Source organism: Dreissena polymorpha, chromosome 5 (assembly GCF_020536995.1).
Source record: "Dreissena polymorpha isolate Duluth1 chromosome 5, UMN_Dpol_1.0, whole genome shotgun sequence".
NCBI classification, from domain to species: Eukaryota; Metazoa; Mollusca; class Bivalvia; order Myida; family Dreissenidae; genus Dreissena; species Dreissena polymorpha.
In genome coordinates this window covers 71,174,972-71,198,615 of record NC_068359.1, presented here as the reverse complement: position 1 = coordinate 71,198,615, position 23,644 = coordinate 71,174,972, and the positions used below count along the sequence as shown (strand labels likewise).

The window sequence follows — 23,644 nt, the reverse complement described above, 5'->3', positions numbered from 1 at the left end:
CTCAGGGAATTAATTCGTTTAGTACCTTACCGGTAATTATATTCAACTGCGCATAACGGATAACGATAATGATTTACTTGCCGTAGAAACGAACAAGCCATTAATTGTCTGCAATTATTCTGTTATAATTCGAACTATAACAAAATACTGTGATTGCTTATTGTGCTACTTCAACTAAAATCCAATCGTCGTATATATTACAGCGCGTACTTAATGTAAGTACGGTTTTAAATTGTGATTGAAGTATGCGAACATGATATCATGGTTTGAATAGCTATGATATTTTCGCATGCAATCATACTTCATATAAACGAACAACGGTTTGTGATCCAAAATAGACATTTCCTTTTTTCCTTGATTCATACCATTTATAAATGGTAACACGAGTCTTAACAGAGTCTTAACACGGCACAATGTTCAATGTTTCTCGAATTGTAAACTTCACGATGTTATGAAAGAAACATAGCTGCGATTACAATATATAATATGACGAACCCAGTGTTTTTCTTTGATCGGATTGTATTTCATAATTGGTTGTAGAACAAAAACATATATCAGTTATTTGCATGACGATGGAAATAAATATAAGATCGGTATATATATTATTAAGAAATATTATAACAAGATAAATTGCATTAATCCACTCAAGTATTTTCTTTGCACGTTGTATGAAGGCTCAAACCTCACAATAAGTCCAACATTATATTCGAGTTCGAACAGAAGTTATTTATAGATAGCATGTATTAACATTCAAGCAATGGCTTTACTTGCAACGTAATTACTTATTGAATTACTATGCAAAAGAGCTGTTTAAAGCAACTTTCAGAGGCATAATGAAATGACGTAAATACACATATCAACTTACGCTATTCAAGTTTACACCATTTGCGAAACTAGCTTCATGGAGTACAAAACCAAACCATCGCAGATAGTGTTATGGAGGAGAAATGGATCATGCTGCGTACGTCATTGTCGCTTAATTAAAATTGTGTTGAATTCTATGTTGCTAAACACATGTTTGTAAATATTGTTTATGCAAATTTATATTTCACAGAAGAGTACCTGTCTTTTGTGTACCAATGAAGTGTATAGAAAGCAATGTATTTGTTTATTTTGGCGAAACATACACGTTTGTACTTTAATTAAAATCGATTTTTCTTCAATCAACCATCAAACAGCCATTACGCAAACACGAAATATCAACACGTATACAAGCCTTCCGCTTTTCTCGTTCTGATGCGTATATGCATTTGCTAGCATTTCGTGTTTGCGTATTCTGGTTGTCCGGTATGGGCAGAGGTGTGTACGCGCAACTTTCAAGGAGTCGGCCTGGATAAACTCGCCGTTGCCTAAAGCATATGGGTTTGTATGGTTGTCACCATACCGGGTTAATGTTGTTTCCTGTCGGTACACTTTCAAAATATTTCTGTAACTACTTAATAGCTGGGACGTGCAGCTAAAATTTATAATTTGTTCAACTTTCATGAGTTTAGTATATTGATTAACAACGAGTACTGGGAAACACTCTCGGTCAACACGTAGTGTAACCTTGTGTGCGGAAGAACCTCATACACTTCGAAATACACAAACGTGTGTGTGCGTGGTAAAGTTTTAGGGGAACTTCTTTAAACTTGCAAACATGCAAGACTGGTATGACTATATAAGCCACCATAATATTGTGACTATAGTAGAAATGTCCTTTAGATTCAAACTTTTAATCGGTCAATGAGGACCTTGCCTCACTGGCTTTGAACGTGGACTTGAACGTAGATGGACTATCACTGTAAGGTATGCAGTTTCAATTTAATTTTAATTTAATTTATAATATGAAATAACTACTTCAAGCACATACGTAAGTTATTTTACGCGCATAAGTATAATCACATACAGTTTCAATGATGATATAGTGTTTCTTAGAGCATGCTATTGGGTTGAATATATAGAGAACACAGATTACTTTTTTGCTCACTTACGTGTAAACATGTTTATTTTATTTACTGCTTTTACAGTTTTTTGCTAAGAGACTCTCAATACTGAATTATGACAATATTGGAGATATGTACGAATTCATTGTATATGTAATACCGTTTCATACTACAAACAGAAAACTGTAAGAGTAAAAAGTAAATGTAAAATGTACATAAGAAGTAATACTCAATCAGTAAAAAGTATTCGAAAATTCGTTCCGACAAATCAAAAGAGCCCTGTTCAAAATGAGATCAGTATATAACACATCTATATCTATCTATATCATAAGTTAAAAATATTTCTAATGATGATCGTTTATGATCATACGCGTCATTTCTATTTCACTGACACTGGCCGATTTGTGCTAAAAATGTGGCGTTGTTTTAGGCATGTTACTTTTAGTAAAGATATTGTTGTTAATGTGTGTCATAAAACGCCATAAATCCGTATGATTTAGTGGGTTATGTTTTGCTTAAGGTTCTGTTATAATACCCTTACGGGAATATACAATAAATCGAAAATGAATATGCATCATAGTTTTAAAGAACACATAACGTTAATTTTAAGCCTCCAGAAAATAATCAATCATATGAAAAGTAAAATGATGCATTTATAATAATATTGTCAATGAACATTTCTGAACAATGTGTTCAGTCATCCTCAATAAATTCGTTTGTTATTTGCATGAATCTTTTTGGCTTAACTATACAACTATTCCCTTGTATCCACAACATAAATGTTTTAGAATTGTGTTCTTTTACTTTTCACTTTAGTCGCGTCGTGCAATATAGGTGAACATTCCAACAAATACGGTCAGCCCGTCTGCTATAACGTCAAATTTCGTGGTCTCAATGACGGACATTATGACACCTTTTCAGAGTATACTGATGCAGACGCATATCTGGAACTATCAAGTTCCGATAAGTCATACGGTCATTTTCTTACGACGCGGCAAATTTATTGCGTTATTTAGAACATAAATTAGTCATGATGTCAAGCTAGCGAAATTAAGATGTTCGTTTATACATATACTGACGATAAGTTTCGAGCTAAAACTGTATTGCATGTCGCCAAAATCATGACATAAGTTGATTTTATTTGACTTATTGAGTGTGAATTGTGTACGTCATTCTTATATCGGGAAATCGATACAAAAGCTAATTTCATAATCAACATAAATGGACTTGTTCACATATTGTATTTATTAAATGTCTTAAAATTACTGACAAAACTGTAATTGTCGGAATCATTTTCAATAATTTTAATAAAACATAAAAAGAAAAACCGTGTCTCAACTAGGCTTTGAACCCGTATGAATGCGCTACCTCTATATCACGTTATCTTTTGAATGTTTATTGTAGTATGAACGCTATGTCGGTAATACGCTTGTCAATAAAAATGTTCATCAAAGGCGTTACAAACTAGAATTTCCGATTGCGATTGTAAATTTAAAAATGTATATATTCAACGAGAATGTATGCGCTATATACATTCAAGTGAGATGACACTCCATAATTATGAAGATAAATGCTATAAATATATGTAACGTAATATATGGATTAAAATGGGGTCGACATCTGCGACGAATAGTTCAAATTAAAATATTGTTGTATAACAGACGTAAATGTAAAGAGAGTTTTGCATAATGTAATTATACTCCATTGTCGGTATCTCAAAGATCATACGTAACAGCGGTCAGAGTACTAGATCTAATAAAGACAATCAAAGAAAGCAAAAAAACCAAACATAAGTGGACACATATAATAACAAAATGTTATGATATTCAAGGTCATTTCCATGATCAGATGTGTGTTGTAGATACATTTAGTATAGAAAAGAGAGTCAAATATATATTGGAGAGATTCGGCTAGCATATGCATCGGATTCATTTAAATATTTTACGATCTCGAAAGTTACTGAATGTATCTTATTTATTAGAATATTTTAAGAACTTTTTAATTAGCAGAATTAAATCTAAATAAACACTTCATCGGACTTGTGCATGTATTGTCATCCCTTCCATTTATGTTACATATATATCCGTTTATTAATAATTGTTAAATCATAAAGAAAATGCACATTTCGAATAATCGGTCTGCTGTTTGATAATAATCCACTAGAATTATTATTAAGTGTGTGTAATAGTCATATTTTCACACAAATCGTAAACACTTTTTTGTTTAAGTGTGGAGTAAACAAAGTATTAAAATTAGCATAATTCCTCATCTAAAATACGCATGTATTATTATGTAGAAAAACCCAACATCAGATTAAATATAATCTTATCAACAATGTACGCATTTGGCAAATGTGTATATAATTGCTTACATCTTATTTATATTGTTTTTGTGTTTGATAATTGTTTGTTTACGCCTGTTTTTTTAAGTACCATGCTGCATAAAACCGATGGGCTAAAATATTCGTGTGTTAATATTTAAATAAACGTTAGCAAAAGGTCAGGTCTGTTCTATTCTTTACATCGCGAACAATAGATAGTTATATTGAGTATGAAACCATAATCTATATAGTTGTTATATTAAAAGCAAAAATAACGCAAAAGAAAGGTATTAAACTGTCACACGTATACTTTTAATATTCTACATCGAAGTGTTAATTTATGTTTGCGTCTCTAAACTGAAAATCCAAATTGAATACCTATCGAGCACATTCAGTACAGTGCAAATAGAAAAGAGGAATACTCCCCATTAAAAACAACACATGATTTAAGTTTAAATAGTACCTTCACATCATTTGCCACCTTCACCGCATCGCGGACGATGAGAATTATGCCGGGTAAAATGGCCAACGTGGTCAATTTAAACAGCTGACAACGGCGCTCTTTAAGTGACCCTCCGCGGCCGCAGAGCGTAGTATCCACGTCTGGTTCAGTGATTGTGTATGAACATCCAGTCCTGGACGTGGTCCTCAACGAAAACCCGGTGTCAGGGGCAGGGTTCGTGTGATTGGTGTTATTATAGTTACTCATTATCGCAAAGTATTTACTGTCAGACAATAAAACATTGTTTATACGACGTCACGCAAAGATGTTCGTGTTTATTGAAAAAAGCAAGAAGTAAGAACACTTCTAATGTAATCACGTTATATTAAGTGGTTGTTCCAACAAACTTAAAATACAAGTTTCGATATCTTAAAATGAACATAACAGATAAAAGTTTCTTAGTGTTGTTTGTCTATCACTTTAATCACATGCGGTTACTTTTAGTGCGTTTTTTATATTAATATTTTTACGCTATAAGTTTTTCCTCATGTAGCGAAAAATATGTTTGTTTAGCAGTCCTTCGATGAATTTATAACGAACATATCGTGATAATTCTCGTTTAAATCCGTCGTTTTCAAAATAGCTATATAGACGAGCGTTTCTTTAGAGAATAGCACCATGGACAAATATCAGTGCATTTAATTAATGTAAGAAACGTTTATGTACATCTATTGAACAATTATAATAACGCATCAGCGTATTCTGTAGTCCATCTATGGACTTGGCCGTTCAGCATTAAACACGCTCTTGTTTCTTAAATACGCTACAAGCAATGCCAAGTATTGGAAACAACATGCGAACATATGTAATCGGAGAGCCCAGGAGCAGAAACCGATGTCACATGATCAACTCTGAGAGTGCCAGACTATTGACAATTGCAATACGTCATTCATCGAATCACACGTACACTACCATGAATAATAATGCAGTAAACCGAAAAAGACAAGAACACCATTTATAAACCTCTGCGATGAAGATTGCACAATACTATTTCCCATGCTTAAAACAAAAAACAAATAAGTGTCGTCGCAAATATGTATTATATCAAAATATAAACAAATAACCAATGAACTAGCGGAAAAACTGATCGTGAAGTATTGGCGGGTAATGACATCGATGACGAGTAAGAAGGTTATTTGTCTAAATTGCTAAATTTATCTGACAATTAGCAGTGTAATCGACCCAATTGAATAAATCGTAAATCATATATTTTTACATAGATGCATTAATGTATATTCCGCATGATACCGTTCTGTCAGGCGATGTTCAAATCAAAATACCATGATTTAACTTAGAGGATTTCCATGCTTTATAATTATATAACAATTAAACCATGTATAACATTTCATAATTAGTATTAAGTATATACAAAAAAGAGATAATGGCGCCGTTATATTTCGGACATAAAGTAATACTGAATAACCGAGGTATATTCAGGACAAGACTATTGTAAAGCAATATGGTCCCCTGCCGGTGAATCCCAACCATTGTCAGAATTTTTTATTTTTATTTTTTAATATTTTTTGACATATCAACCATAATTTTTGACGTAGGAACAAATGAAATGACGTGCATTATCTCCATATTGCCATCTATCCATGCTTAAAGTTTCATGAAAAAAGAAGAAATTTTAAAGTTATCGCAGGATCCAGAAAAGTGTGACAGACTGACTGACTTTTTCCTAACAAATGATGCAATTAGTATTATTGTTAAATAATGACACATTATGGGCGTGACAGCCCTAAATTGATTATCGCGTTGTATATATCCATGCTGACGTAGTGTGTACCACGTGTTTACTATCTTTGAAAAAAAGCATTTGATATGTATTATGCACATTGACGCACGGGTTATTCAGAGAATCAGATAATATATTTTTTAAACGTTTAAACGACCCGCACAGTGCCTTTGGACGCCATTTATAACCATACATTGTTGTTTTTAAAGGGGCCGTCAAACTGATTGGTGAATTGACAAAATTAAAAGTTGTTTCAGATTCGCAAATGTTCGTTTTTGTAATGATATTTTTGAGGAAATAGTAATACTGACCATTTACCATGCTCTTAAATATCCATCGTATGCATCTTTTGACGATTTGAAAACCTGAAAATTATATAGCGTTGTGCGACGCGAAACGATTGAATAATTTGGAAAGTTCTGTTGTTGTAGTAATATTTTGGGAAACTACGAGGATTGCTTATATTGGTAAAAAATACATCCGCACTAAGCAATGAGCAATGATGGTCGAGTGGTCTTGGCGGGAGACTTGTTACACCAGGACACTAGGGGTCAGTGGTTCGAGCCCTGTTGAGGGTTACTTTTTTTCCTTTTTTTAAATTGTATTCTTGTTTTTTACTGGAGATTTTTAGATCAAATGTTTAAATTTATCAATATAAATCATTTAATGAAATGCTTCAATACATGCCAAAGTCTGTCGGACGGCCCCTTTAACATTAAATAATATAATAATAAAGTAAATGATTAGAATAAATGATAAACATGTGGATTGTAAAACGTGTACAGATACGATGAATATATTGAACCTGTTTTATCTTTATTTATCGATTCTTAATATACTATTGACATTAACTTGCGCCACTTATTTCACTTATGCCCAGAAGTCATGTATCTGGGCATTGGGCACACCATGACGAGGCAGTATAGACGATGACTAGTGCGAGCAGTGGTCTAATGGTATGACGCTGGATTAGGAATCGAGAGGTCCCGGGTTCGAATCCCGCCATGACTACTGGAATTTCCTTGAGCAAGAAATTTATCCCACATCTGCTCCTCTCCACCCAGGTGTATAAATGGGTACCTGAGGGAAATAGGATGTGCCGTGGCTGCATACTGCGCCAAGATGTTAACGGACGACTTATGACCCAGTGATCGGGGAAAAAATGTAAAGCGCCTTTGAACGCACATACACGTACAATAAAATATGTTTAAACTAAACTAACGCACACCTCGAGTATGAAAAGGGCGCTATATAAATGTGGTATAAAAAGAATAAATACACAGAAAAAATATATATTAACCTCTCCAATTGCAAGCTTCTGGCGGAAAGATATAAACGAAAGGGCCCTTTAAGAGTTAACAGCATTCGATAAGTGTTACACTTTATTTAATCGTCGACAAAGGTGTGGTTATACAAAACGCCGAATTGTAAGAAGTTTCACCAATTTATTTGAAACATTATTGATTTAGCCAATTCATTACCATTGGGTTATTGCTTATAAATAACTGCTGAACAGTGTTGTCGTGCATTGTTTTCGTATGTTATAATCTCACTCGTTACTCATGGTCGTTCTAAATAAATTGTTATGCCACATTTGAATGTGGAACACAAACAGAAACTTCAAAAAATGCTAGGTAGCGTGCACAATCTTATCGTTTCATTTACATTCACTCGTCTAAGAAGTGCGTATTGAATTTCGGTAATGTAAGAAAGTAAACGTTTACAATTGTATAACAAATACATACTATTGGATAAAAAACAGGCACTTTGAAGCGGTGTTCTATTAGTTCATTGAACAATACATATACACTTCAGCCATACTCTCACAGACAACAGGGCCGCTAATAAGAAAACTATGCAGGGGCATAAAAGTATCAATGTTTTATAAAATATGTTTTTCATTTTTATTTTGGTATGTTTTGTCCGACGTATGTGAACACATATTATGAACAGCTGAGGTGTCTTATCATATTGAACTCATGTTATAGATTTGGAAAATTGACAAAATTAAAAAAAGTAGTTTCAGATTCGCAAATTTTCGTTTTAGTTATGATATTGATGAGGAAATAGTTATACTAAACATTTATCATGCTCTAAAATATCCATTATATGCATCTTTTGACGATTTGGAAACCTGAAAATTATAAAGATTTGGAAAGTTCTGTTAGTGTCGTTATATTTTGGAAAACTACGAGAATTGCTTAAATAACTAAAAAATACATCCGCTCATAGCATGAGCACGGATGGTCGAGTGGTCTAAGCGGAAGACTTTTTACTCCAGGACTCAAGGGGTCAGTGCATCGAGCCCAGTTGAGGGCTACTTTTTTTCCTTTTTTTAATTGTTTTGTTGTTGTTGTTTTTACTGGAGATTTTTAGGTCCAATGTTTAAATTTATCAATATAAAGCATTTCAACTTAATGACAAGCTTCAATACATGCCATAATCTGTGAAAAGGCCCATTTAAATTGTTTATTTGTTTTTATTGGCTTCTCGTGTTCGCTTACAAGTATTCCAATGATTCAATTGTGCTTCAACTTTCAAAGAAATAAGGTTAATTGCCTCTGATATTGATTAAGTAGACGTTATTGTTTGAAAGCTTTTACCTTTGGTTGATCCTAATACAATTTTGGTTCGTGGACATTTATTCCTGAAAGCCCTGCTGTTCATGGAGCGATAATGAAACGATTGTCAGAACTTCAGTGGATTCTGATGTTGTCATATTAACATGATTAATAAGGGATGTTTTAGATAGAATTGCTAACGGATATTCAATATTTAATTCACTCTTATCGTTCGTTTATATAGGTTCATCGTACTGAAAACAAGTACGTGCAATAACACGAGATGTTTATGCAGCCGCTTTATTTGAAATCATATCACAGAATGGATGTTTGCTCGGTGAAATGTTATGTACAAAGTTTTGCTTAAGTAGCCCGTATTATTGATCAAATAATAAAATAATGTTTTTTTACCGTTCAGTATATTATATTATCCTCGTGAATAGGTTCGTGTAGTATCCCCCTCCACACTGTACAGGGTTTACGAGTAATATATGCACATCACAACGCAAATTGCTACATTTGTACAATTTTATCTTTTGCACGAGAATACGAACAATATTTGTCAAAGAGATATTTGTATATATATATATATATAGTTGTAGTTAACTTTTGTATACGAGGTACGAGGAAGGCAACACGGATCCTTACTGAAATGTCAATTGTCCCGGAATTGTGTCTACCGTGATAATATGCCGTAACATAAGGATTACGTAGTAAATGAGACACGCTAATGCATCCCGAAAATAATTTGATCGGATATGTTTGATAACAAACAAGAAGCCATTCATAACACATTTCAGGAAACGAATCAAGCAATCAATGCGCTGGTTGGGAATTTATTGACAATGTTATTCAGTCGTTAAACAGTGTATCGAAAGCGCGTGCGATATGACGGAACCGTTTTAGCGCCTAGCAACTTATCTGTTCAAATGTTGCTCATATTTAGCTTAGTGTTAGGTTTCTTTTCTGAATGCTTTGCATTGACCGTTCCAAGGCGGTGACACCAGCTTTATTCATATTTTGTGTTTATGTTGGTTTGTATTGTGTTGTATTGTGCTGTTTTGTACTGTTTGGGCAATCGGTCACTTGCCTTCAATAAAGTGCCAACTAATTGTTTATAATGAGAATTCAATACTGCTCCAGCAGCTGGAGTTTCACTTCTTTATATTACAAACATGTTGATATAAACTTCCGTTACAGTAATTAGTTTATGTTATAGACACCAGATGTCGGACGTGGGGATGCCTTTCAGTGGGCTGTGTTAAAATTCGGCTAACTTTGAACCGTTAAGTTAATTTTATAAATACATGCATAAGTACGACAATATTTATTCAGAGCAAATGTATTGTAGAGCAGTGTGTTTGATTAAAACAAAAATGTTGAACATGCTTAAGATTAGTATGTTGTTCTTATTTATACCGCAAAACACAATATCATAATCAACAAAATGTGTCAACTCAATCGGGCGAGTCCATCAAGGATTGAAAGCAAGACCACGCAGTACCTGGATCAAATGAAAGTACTGAAAGCACTGGCGGGGCGATTTTGTACAAATTTTGTGGTCGTAAAAACACTATACACAGTGATGCCAACCAATCACCTTTGTTGAATAAAACAGATGGAACTAAGGAAGGGTGACAGGCTGTCAACATAATATATGATTTATCTATTGGGGTTAAAATTAAATGCTGCTTTTTAAAACAAGTCATTTTCGCACGTGCCAATTCATAACTGCGAAACGTTTGTGAATACAATTTTGATTATTATCATTTACACTGGTGACCTACATTTTTACTCTGACTTAGTGTTATATGAATCTGAGATTTTTTGAAGACAAACGTTGTCATAAGGTTTCAATACATCATGTAGTTTCAATTATTATTTATATATGTATTCGATTCATTTATTTGCTGGATTTTAAGTCACACCGACACAGTGAAGGTCATATAGTGACTTTATGGAAACAAAAAATAAATGTTGACAATGTACTATTGTAAGGACGGACGAGATTGTCTTGATTACTTGGAAAACATTAACGCAAATTAATTTTCTGCTGTGAAAATGACAACCACAACATGTATTTCGTGTGCAAGGAAAAAGTTCAAAACTGGCATTAAAAAAACAGGCGAATTGTCATATAGAAACTTTGTGGCGCAAAGAACATTGAGATATTTACTTTGACATTAAACAAATGGTGCGCGTGGTAATTAAATTTTGAAGCCCATATCGCGAACGCAGTTGATTTCTTAAAATGGAATAACATAAATGCGCTGTATAATCGGATCAATATTTCGTCACTGCATTCACCTTCCATGAGGACTGCGTGTTACTCGGGTGCTAATGCAACAGTGAAAAGACGTTGCCATGAATGGAACGCGCTAATCGGAGCTATGTTGTTTGCGAATGCAGAATCTGGATGGAAAGTGGTTAAATGCAAAAACGGACTACATTCGTCGGTATACGTATCTATTGTTACCTATGGGGCGAATTGCAGAAAGCAATCGCCCCAATAAATACCGGTATGATACGCCGAGAGTAGCGATATTCAATAATTGCCCCAGTTAACTATGTGCCATACAAGAAGGAAATGAAGGTGTCTGAGAAAACCCTCAAATTCAACAGGAAACAAAACAATGTAAGAGCTTTACTCTGGTATTATCATTTTTGAATGCCGCTCAAATCAAATATATTAACAGTGCATGTTATATTTGCCTTATCACGTAAAAACGTTAAATGGATAGTTACCATTAAGTGGAAACGGATATTATTATATCTGTTGCTATGTTGCATGAGACAGAGCTGTTCATTGCCGTGCTTTGCCGTGCCAATTAACGATTATAGCCAATGTCCTGATAAAAAAGTAGTTGATTAAAAAAGAATTAATTTCTAACTATATAGTTTGAATATACGATACGGATGGGCCATATTTCTGTGTGTGCTGTTATCCTAGTAGCCTGTACCTGCGACGTTTTAATTCCTGTCCTACACTTAAGACACCACTACAATTATGTGTATAGCACTCGAGTAACGCGTCAATTTTTGTTATTGATGTGTTTATCGTATTTCAATACAAAGTTATAAAAATGAGATCGCTTGAGAGGCTTGCCTCATGTTTAATTGCTTCTGAGCGCTTGAGAGGCTTGCTTCATTTTTAATTGCTTCTGAGCGCTTGAGAGGCTTGCTTCATGTTTAATTTCTTCTGAGCGCTTGAGAGGCTTGCTACATGTTTAATTGCTTCTGAGCGCTTGAGAGGCTTGCTTCATGTTTAATTGCTTATGATCGCTTCAGAGGCTTGCTTCATGTTTAATTACTTCTGAGCGCTTGAGAGGCTTGCTTCATTTTAAATTGCTTCTGAGCGCTTGAGAGGCTTGCTTCATGTTTAATTTCTTCTGAGCGCTTGAGAGGCTTGCTACATGTTTAATTGCTTCTGAGCGCTTGAGAGGCTATCTTCATGTTTAATTGCTTATGATCGCTTCAGAGGCTTGCTTCATGTTTAATTGCTTCTGAGCGCTTGAGAGGCTTGCTTCATGTTAAATTGCTGATGGTCGATTGAGATGCTTGATTCATGTTAAATTGCTTCTGAGCGCTTGAGAGGCTTGCTTTATGTTAAATTGCTACTGATCGCTTGAGAGGCTTGCTTCATGTTTAAATGCTTCCGAGCGCTTGAGAAGCTTGCTTCATGTTAAATTGCTTATGATCGATTGAGAGGCTTGCTTCACGTTTAATTGCTTCTGAGCGCTTGAGAGGCTTGCTTCATGTTAAATTGCTTGTGATCGCTTGAGAGGCTTGCTTCATGTTTAATTGCTTCTGAGCGCTTGAGAGGCTTGCTTCATGTTTAAATGCTTTTGAGCGCTTGAGAGGCTTGCTTCATGTTTAATTGTTTCCGAGCGCTTGACAGGCTTGCTTCTTGTTTAATTGCTTCTGAGGTTAGTGTAAGGTTCGGAAAGACCTCAAACCGGTTTAAAGCTCTAAGACTTACAATGAGTGAAGGAAGACGGTGATCCCAATTCTGATCAGTTTTGCTTAAAGGGTGTATTATTTTATACACGAAATTGATAAGAACACCAATCTCTCTCTTGATTACAGAATCCGGATAGTGCCATCTATAATCTCGCATTTCTTTCTTCAAGAGCAACACTAGACACACAAAGCGATACTTGATCTTTTTCTTGACAGTCGCGGCGACGCACGATATTTTTCTTGACAGTCGCGGCGAAACTTGATCTTTGTCTTGACAGTCAAGGCGACGCACGATATATATCGCCCTTGTGTAGGTAGCCAAAAAGGCGATATATCGTGTTAAATATAGCGTGCGTCGCTGCGACGGTAAAGACAAAGATCAAGTATCGCCGCGACTGTCATGAAAAATATCAAGTATCGCTTCGTGTGTCTAGTGTTGCGTTCAAAGGGCGACACTAGACACACGAAGCGATACTTGATATTTTTCTTGACAGTCGCGGAGACGCACGATATTTTATTTTTAAAATATCGCCCTTATTATCCGAATCTCGTGTATCGCGGTCTAATTATAGACCGCGACACTAGAAACACGAAGCGATGCTCGATATTGTTCTCGACAGTCGCGATTTGTACTGTTCAAATATCGCTGTAATAATATCGCCTGTCCACTGTCAGGTTTTCAAAAAAATCAGGGGAGACAAAAAGGGGATATTTACACGTCATCAAGCATTAGCATCATGTCGTATATATATCTTTTGATATAATATTATTTTATAATAATGTTTATTTCTGATCAGCAATTAAACTGTATATGATTGATATAGCAAGCTATTCGCTTCTTATACTTCAATCTGGCCTTAAATAAATATTTAATATTACATAAATATTTGATATAAACGTATATTTGATGATAGGAAAATCGCTTGGAATAACGATTTTGAATATAAGACTGAGTTCCCAAGGTTAAGTTATTGGTTGTTTGATTCTACGGTTCAACGTGCATTACGTGCTTTTGTTTAAATCATATTTGACATGCACAAAAGTAACTTTATCTGAATATAATTATATAATAGACATTTATATTATATCTGGAACCCTGTTAATTATAATAAAGCGGCCTCACATGACAATATTATTTACGAATATTTCAAAGAAACAATCGATGTTATAGCCAGACCTTTAGAAATATTATTTAACTTCATTTTAGATACTAAAATATTCCCCAAAAGTTGGTCGTCCGGAGTGATTCTACCAATTTATAAACGTGGAGATGTTTCCGACCCTAACAATTACAGGGGCATCACGCTGATAAGCTGCTTTGCTAAACTGTTTACGGGAATAATAAATGAACGTTTAAAATCTTTGGCAGAATCATATGATATTATAACGGATGCGCAATTTGGTTTTAAACCGAATTGTAGCACAGTCGACGCAATTTTTATCCTCAATGCTTTAATCGAGAAACAGGTACAGAATAAAAATAAACTCTTCTGTTGTAACATCGATAACCGGAAGGCATATGACGCAATAAATAGGGGGCAGCTCTGGTACAAAATGATTCGATCAGGAGTTGATGGCAAGTTTATGGCTATTATTCGTTCGATGTACCATAAAGTGAAACTTCAAGTTAAACATACGAGTTCCCTTTCTGACTTATATAGTAGCAACGTTGGCCTTTTGCAAGGAGAAATAAAATCGCCGATCATGTTCTCACTTTTCGTACATGTTATAGAATTCAGTCTTCAAAACGGATTAAACGCAGGTATAACACTTGATCAATTATCGGGTTATCTACTCCTTTTTGCGGACGATGCAGTTATTTTCTCCGATACCAAAGAAGGCTTACATGAATCTTTAGTCAACCTAAAAATATATTGTAATAAGTAGAACTTAAATGTCAATATTGATAATACAAAGATAATGGTTTTTCGAAAGGGTGGTGTCATAAAAAAAATATAAATGGACATTCAAAGGCAATGAAATTGAAATATTCAGTAACTTTAACTATTTAGGTATCGTCATATCGAGTGGCGGATCATACATACCAGCCACAAACACCTTGTATGGTAAAGAGACAAGAGCAATGAATAGATTGTTTTCTATAACAAAAGAGATGGAAGTCTCAATAAATATCATGTTCAAATTATTCTATTCATATGTTGTGTCAATTTTGAGTTATAAATGTGAAGTATAGGGGTTTATAACTGCCAATAATATTGAACGTGTTCACAGAAAATTTTGTAAAAGATTATTAAATGTAAAGATGTAAACTAATTCATTGTCATTGTATGCGGAAGATGGTCGTTTCCCGTTAATCATTGGACGTTATTTAAGAATTGTTAAATATTTTCTAAAACTATATCAAACAAAGCAAAGTAACCATGTTCTACACACTGTTAAAAATATGCAAAGATCAGAAATTGCTAAAAGAAATAATACAGTGAATTTGTCATCAAAAGTTCGCGATATACTTAAGCATTCAGGATTTGGAGAAGTATGGTTATTTCCGGAATCTTTTTATATCGACATATTCATCCCTTTATTAAAAATAAGATTGCGAAATCAGTATGTAGCTGAATGGAGGACTTACATTGAGTCGTCAACATCATTAAATATGTATAAAGCATTAAAACAAACATTCGAAAGGTCGCCGTATTTAGATATAATTGAACACAAAAAACATAGGAGGATTATTGTCCCATAACTTGTTAATTGAAGCAGGCAGACATCATAATATTGACAGGAACGAAAGAATATGCCCCATGTGTAACTGTAACCATATCGAAGATGAATATCATGTCATACTTATATGCCCGCAATACCTAGAAAAAAGAATGAAATATATTCCGAAATTCTATTACAAGCGACCTAGTATGTTCAAATTTATTAAACTTCTAAATAGTAGTAAGAAAACTATACTTAGATTAGCCATCTAGTGTATAACATGTTTCAAAAAAGAGATAACAATTTGTTTATATCACATGATATGTTAAGAAGAAATATATATCTTATACTAACAATTGAGTGTACTATGCTTGTTACATGTTGTTTGTTAACCGTGGATGTATCATATGTATTGATAACTATATATGTATTCCATGTCACATTATAAATTGTAATTTAGAACACTCTCACCCTCCAGTGATAAATGATTTATTAATTGATGTATGTAATTTGAACGTTGTAATTATTTATATTCAGCACGCATGTCTGTAAAAGTATCATGCATTTTTATATGACGATAAGCTTGTTATGCTTAAGTCAAAATAAATATTATGTTCTGTTTTGTTCTGTTAAGCATTATGAAACAAACGTTTTTCGCCCTTCAAAAGCGTTTTTGTTAGCCAACATGAATACCATAAAATTGTTGTTTGCACTGTATGCAGTTTTATTTATGCCGATATTTTATTTGATAAAGCATCATAAAAGGTATTTAAAAGGTAAAACAATAGCAACAACAAAAATACCGTCTAATTAATGTATCAATGGACTGGACATTAATGTTGCTCGTCAATAATCTGGAAAACCTATAAATGATGATTACACATGTACTGAAAAGAAATCTTCTGGTTTTATATTGATGTCTTACTTGAAGTTAAACGTTATCTATAAATCTGCAATCCTATTGGAAGTGATGCAGATTATAACAATATATTCTCTTAAAATTGATAGAAATTTTACTCCATTGTTAAATATTTCTGAATAGTTGTAAACATATATCCTTGTCAATATAAATCAAAATTATTATGAAAATAAATTTATCTATACTCGGTTTACTAATGCTAGAATAATATTTTATAAGTGTGTCGATGGCAGCAATATTAATAATAAATGGTTAAACATTACTGTAACACCGTTTAAAAATCCTGACAGTGGACAGGCGATATTATTACAGCGATATTTGAACAGTACAAATCGCGACTGTCGCGGTCTGAAATTAGACCGCGATACACGATATTTGGATAATATGGGCGATATTTGAAAAATAAATGATCGTGCTTCGCCGCGACTGTCAAGAAAAATATCAAGTATCGCTTCGTGTGTCTAGTGTCGCCCTGTGAACGCGACACTAGATACACGAAGCGAAACTTGATCTTTTTCTTGACAGTCGCAGCGACGCGCGATATCTTTAACACGATATATCGCCTTTTTGGCTACCTATACAAGGGCGATATATAGTGTTTAATATATCATGCGTCGCCTTGACTGTCAAGAAAAAGATCAAGTATCGCCGCGACTGTCAAGAAAAATATCGTGCGTTGACGCGACTGTCAAGAAAAAGATCAAATATCGCTTCGTGTGCCTATTGTTGCTCTTGATGAAAGAAGTGCGAGATTATAGATGGCACAATCTGGATTCCGTACTAGATAATTATAATGGAGTTTTGCTATGTATTATATTAAACAGAATGACAATGTACTACAAACCCATTTCAAAGTTGATTATTTCACAGTAGCACGTCTTTCATAGTATGCAAAGCAAACTTTACGCTTTTTAATCGGTGAATGGATCATTAAGAGAAATCATTAGCAGCATTGTTTGCAATATCGCTTTGCGGGATTTGTATGCTTGCAGACATAAATAACACTAATGCAAATATGTAACATTTGCATTCAGTAAATTGCCATTTAGTATGTGGAGTTATGTTTCCATGGACACAATACAGGTCTTAACTAGCTGTTTGATATAAAGTTTTGCAAGTTTTGTGGTCTCATTAATGGATATCATAGCTCACAGTTTGAATATACACTGAGGGCGTATGACATAAAGCCATTTTTTGCATGCCGATGCCCATATTATTAGACACTACATCAAGAAAACTTAGTAAATGGTCTTCATGACAAAAAGTGTCATGTTATGCGTTCAAATAAAACGTATAATACAACTACATGTCTGCTTATACTACCAAATGGTTTATTGTATTTAATTAGATGTTCATTTGAACTAGTAATTTTCCATTTATCAGTGTCCGACAAATCCATTGCTCGGAGCCCGGGGGCTACCGCATTTTTTAATCGGGCTACTGAAATTGTCCAGCTTACGCCCGCCGGGCTACTACAAATCTATAAGAGCGGTAGCCCGGTTTATTGACAAACATACGTACAATAAACACGTTGACCTTGTGTTTGTACACTGTGTGTTGATTATAACCCGATAACAAAGTGCTATCAATTATCTTATCAGTAACCCATCACTTGCGGTAATGTCGATTGTAAACAGTACCAGCGTATTTTTAATAATTCAATCAGCATCAACATTTGTCGTCTGCTTATTATATAATGAGAGCCGATAGATTAGTTTGCGCACGTGATGCAACGTCATTTCGCAATCTTGAATTCTTTGTTAACCACAACAATTAGTTTGACAACGTTTTTGAATTCGTTAATAATCCAAGGACGCCGAAAATTACAAAATAAAAAACAACGGATTCGTCAAAACGGTCACGACATAGAAAATGAATATTAATTACACTGGTGTGAACGCGGTTAACACTTGCTAATTAGTTTGCATTGTCAATGAATGATAAGACGGACTGTCAAGTGGTTGAATGACGAAAAAAGAAAAGTTCTAGAATACCGTTTTTTTACAATTATTAGTTTAAATTAATGAAAATATCACGACTGGTATATTACATTACTTGAAAACAGTTCATATTTTCAGTATATTCGGTAATAAAAATTCACGATGTGAATTCGAGGTAAATCGCAGAAATAGGTGACATAACGATATACACACTTTAAATAACGCAAGTAGATTGATCATTTTATTTATAAAATATATACAATTCACTACACATGCACAATTTGCATTCCTGGGTTTACTACACGACGATGATCAATCTACTGGCGTTTTTTTTATAGTAAACTAGTAGCTACCCACCTGTACCCAGTAAAATTTATTACGGAATGTACTGAACATATGAAAACTTATATTGGTAATATTTGGAGAATTTAGCCCATACAAAAAGTATCTCTAAATTCTTTTCGCATCTTATAATAAGACTTATAAGACTATTTGATATTGGACTCGTCTGAATGAAATCATTGTGTCACTATGTAATACTGTTGCTAAGTGATTTGTTATGTCTACGTCATGTCACATCAGATTACTTGTTGTATTATGTGAATGTAAATGAATACATAAACAATAAAGATGAAAACATGCCTCTAACCAATTTGTAGGTAATTTTTATGGGCTACCAAATATTTTTATTGGTAGCCCAGTGGGCTACCTGAAAAATAACAATTTTTTCGGACACTAATTTATGTATACATATTTTTGACACAATGTACATGTTCATGTAAGTATTCCTTATTTTGTATAGATATATCAGTGTCATCATTAATTTAGTTTCTCACTATTCTTAGAAATTTTAAATGCAGTTAAAAGGTACATGGAGCTCAAAATCTATTATGGCACTTTTGTTTACAAAGCCTGTTTATTCCCAATAGCCTACTTCAACCTTTTTGAACACAATGGGTTTATAACGTATATATGAGTCCTCGCCATTGTGCATAGATAAATGGTCGAACATTTGTAATTTTATTGAAGCAAATGAATGGCAACCTATTTTTAAAATGTATTTTTCATTTCACGTGATACGCATTTACAGTAGTTAAATAATAATAATACATTTAATTATATAAGCAAAGTCTTTTTTATTTATATTCGGATATGTTATTTCAGCAAAATGCATTTTTTGTCAAACAAAAAGTGAAACTAGCGAACATTTATTTTGGGAATGTAAGCACGTCCATAAATTAATATAATAACTGTTGTATGGATGTTATCATTTTATCTAAATTGTTGATTATGTCCTCGTTTATAAAAGGACATATTCATGCAATTGGACCCTTAAAGTAATATAATTAATCAAAATCAAAATTTCAACGCTAGATATGGTATTATAACATAGATTTATGGAAATACTAAATGGTTGTTTCTATTTTTGTGGCTCAATATATATTACATTTTAATTTCCGGCAACGATATCTATTCGTGCGTCATACAAACACTAACTTGATACACGTAAATGTGTTGAATATATGGTCCCACAAAACACAAAAAGATCAATTTGTAATGTTTAAAATCTATGTTACCAGACCACATCTAGCGTTGACATTTTGGCTATTGCTTAAAGGAACATCAATTGTTTAATGTGTTAACTTTATTTTTCAAACTAGTTTACGAAATAGTTTTGATTTTGAGTGTTTATGGGCTTTTAAGTAGAAAATATATGAGCACTGATAGTGGTGTTATTTCTCATCGGCAAACCAGAATAAATACCTGCATCTAAGAATATATTTTTTAAGTATACGTTATTTTGTAAATGATTTAAAGTCAATAACGACATAAACATATTTATAATAAATATGATATGATGTATCAATCACAAACAAATGACAAAATCCAGTTTGTATGTTTTAGCTTTCACTGCAATCAATCGAAAGTTTGCCAACATAAATATACCATAACAGTTCAGAATGTTGACTATGTACATTGACTTCTCGAATACATGTCGATATAAATGTTGTGTGTCAATTCCTTTAAGTTCAATTGATTAAAAAAAATACGGAACAATCAATATTTCAACAAAGATATCACACATAAATAAAAAACAAACATTATGCCTTAATTAATGTTCGCAATTTCTAGAATTTTATTGCATTTGTTGATTGCTGTATTAGCTATGATTGATTTGTCGAACAAAGACTCCCAGCACAAACATCACGATTAATAAAGAACTGTAATCACACATACATCAGTAAACTCGATAGGGTGCTGTTTGATCTGTATTCATTTCTTTTTACAAGTTTTCCAAGTAAACAAGATATTGTTATTCAAGTTACAAAACTTCCAGGCAGGCCATGACAAAATCTGCCTTCATCAACCCGGACAGGACTGGGTCCTGAAGATGTGTCTCTCCTATGGGTCAGATCCTTTCTACCGAGTAGCCAAGATATTTCTGCTTTAAGTTGGTATGCACGATTTTGTAAACTATTTATGAATTTATATAACATGTGTTAAAATCTTATTATACATATATTTCATTATACAGTAAAATAAAAGTTAAGAAGAACATGTGTCGAAAAATGCAAAATAAGCCAGATATTTAATTCTGAAATCGAAAATGTCTTCATACAAGTACAATGTAAATCTAAATTCACTTTAAATTTACAGATCATTTTAATTTCCTGCAACGTTATCTATTCATAGGACACACGAACACTTACTCCGTTCCTAATAAAAAGACAAATGCTTCTGTTATTGTAGGAAAATATGTACGAATATCTTCTTCACTATCGGCTCTGGGCGCTATTTTGTCTTTGCTTCATTTTATGAAATTCGACTTCAATGTATATTTTCTTGGCTATTTTGTGTTATTGAAACATATTTTCATCAATATATTAACACTTTAACACATATACAAATCGTGCATACACACTTTTAATACATGTATCGTTACATAAACGTGTCAAATTGATGGGTCAAACTTATTTGTTAAACTGCATATACGGGCGTATTTTCTATCTGGTTAGTGCACCGACACAAAAAACAATCATCCATTAACCATTTACTTGTGTCACAAACTATAATTGAAACAGACTGAACCCAGTTGCAAGCACGCATCTACTGTCAAGAAACTAATTACCGTAGTCTCTGGCTATATTGACGTCAATTTTCTGCATGACCAGATATATACATGAACTATGGGACAACTGTTAATGGAGTCATATTTCGCAGAGTGGCAAACCCGATTGCTTTAAACGGATATATGGCATCCCATTTAATGTTCATCAACGCAATCAACTTGCAGTATACTATTAATAGCTTATCCGGATCATTAAAACAGTTCTATCTTAAAAGCATCTTCACCGATTTAATTGGTTGCAAAAATCTAAAATAAGTCTCAATTAACAAAACAAAACAGAAAGCTTCAAGATTCCTACTTGTGTGGCAACGACGTTTTGATGAAAGTTAAACATGCACAACTTCTTATCAAATTTATTTAGCTATTAAACTGAAAACAAATCTGTATTGATTAAATTAGCAAAATATATTTAAAAAAGCTTGGAAATTAGAAACGAAATTACAAATGTTAACGAAAACTTATCATCCTCTTTACATGCTGTGTTATGTTATATTGAAATGTCCATTAATTCGTGTTTATTTATTATACTTATATATGTGATGTTATTAATTGTCATATAATAATATGTGTATATGATGATGTACTATGTACAATGCAAATAAAATATCTGTTCTGTTCTGTTCTTCGTGTCACCATGGGCAATGACTGAGAGTATAACTGACTTATGTTATTCATTGCAAAGTGAGAGAAAACATCATTTGAAGCAATTTGTAGACACTGACAGACATACATACAGACAGATAGACGGACATAATACCTTGGTCTTGAATAATTCGCTATTGTGGGGAAAGTGACTTTGCAAAGCCATGAGTTTATCGAATTTGGGCTATTATTTATTTCGCCACGTATCTCGTCGGTGAATGGCCACTAATTCATGTATCGCTCAGATGCTTAAATGTTTAACAAATACATAGGGAAGGTCAAAATAGAGGCACGACCTAAAATAAAACATTTCTCCTGTTGGTCGTGACAACACCTTCTATCAATCACATCATCAATAGGTGACTAATCTACGGAAAAGTGTCCAATACCAATCAGATATTTTATCTCAAGTAAAATAACTGCGATGTATCAACCTAATGCCTAGCTGGAGTAAATGTTAACAGTAAATAATATATCCGGCCCTATCAGTACTTGCTGCGGACTATTTTCATCAATGTTAAAGAAAGGAACTTTACAAATGCGTGAACATTTAGCTTCACCAGCAGGATAGAAAACTTCCTATAGCATGTAGTTATTTATATGACAAGTCAACACTTTCCTGACAGAATGCATACAAATCCACACATAGGCAATTATTTGATCACCGCCATCGACGTAACATTTTTGTTTTTTAAATTGAAGACTATCTTATTTAAGAATTGAATAACATTTTTCTTTATTTAATCGGTGAATGAACTGTCGGGAAAATTACGCCTAATTTGCCTAAATTAGGTGTATTTTTTTCCCGACAGTTCATACAACGATGAAATGCAGACAAATGCTATTCAATTCTTATAAATACAACACAAAATGATCTTAAAGCTGAAATTCTATCGTGGTAAGGGTCATAAAAGTCCTTTATAATCTAGCGTATGAATCTATTTTCTGTTTTGGTTTCATCTCCGTCAAACGAGTATATCGTTGAAGTTTGCGCAAACAAATAACGTCATTTCACTATTGACCAACTAAAACAACGCCATTAAGTGTCGCGCAAAACATAACGTCATTTTGGCAACTTGTTTATGACCAAAAAGTAGCGTCATGAATATTAATTTTAATTTCAGACACATATCATTGCTCGTGTGATGTTCATTTCGAAACACGCAACACACGTTTAGCAGTCAATTGTATGCGTTACATTTCGAATGTAAACAAATGTTTCATTTAATTTATTAATATTAATGTATGCTTTTATATAATAAAGGGGGCAATTGGGTTTGTTAAAGTTGAAAATTGTGATAGCAACGGTTAATAGCATGATTGTAACAATAAATCTTTCGTCA

At 33.5% G+C, this 23,644-nt stretch overlaps 1 protein-coding gene and 1 non-coding gene across 2 annotated transcripts in view; one reads left to right on the top strand and one right to left on the bottom strand.

The window, feature by feature from the left end:
- LOC127831329 (uncharacterized) overlaps positions 1–23,644 on the bottom strand; it is a 148,496-nt gene that overhangs the window by 80,929 nt on the left and 43,923 nt on the right. The gene's annotated exons all lie outside the window — the stretch shown is intronic.
- Trnap-agg (transfer RNA proline (anticodon AGG)) lies at positions 7,428–7,496 on the top strand. The gene has a single exon. It is a non-coding gene; the product is annotated as a tRNA-Pro (tRNA).